We start from the raw sequence: 455 nt of genomic DNA, 5'->3' as shown, positions 1-455 counted from the left end.
TCTTTGAAATGTGTAAAATACAGTGGATGTTTGTCCATATACTGATGAAACCACTTTTAACCACTGAATGACACGTAATGTTCATCGCAACATTGGCTCAGTTACACGAGGAGTTTCAGGGACAGATAATGTGAACACCAGCTTCTTTGTAAATGAAATAGGGAGAAAAAATTTAAAATGACTATTCAGCGATTGTCCTGACACAATCTAAAACATACAGCTCTAAAACAAGCTGTAGTTTGCTGCAGTAAATAACTTGCAATGTAATTAATCTCTTCACAGCGATTTCATATCAAAATACTTCTCACACCTGAGCTACATGATGGAGGAGAGCTGAAAAATATTGGTAAAACAAACAAACAAACAAAGAAAAAGCTGGCAAATAAATGCAGGAATTAATCATTCTAGATCTGATTGGTGTGACTTTTATAGGGGAATGCATGTGCCTCAAGAAT

This window comes from Stegastes partitus, unplaced genomic scaffold (assembly GCF_000690725.1).
Source record: "Stegastes partitus isolate 25-593 unplaced genomic scaffold, Stegastes_partitus-1.0.2 Scaffold1654, whole genome shotgun sequence".
In the NCBI taxonomy this organism is placed as follows: Eukaryota; Metazoa; Chordata; class Actinopteri; family Pomacentridae; genus Stegastes; species Stegastes partitus.
This window is presented reverse-complemented; position numbering follows the sequence as displayed.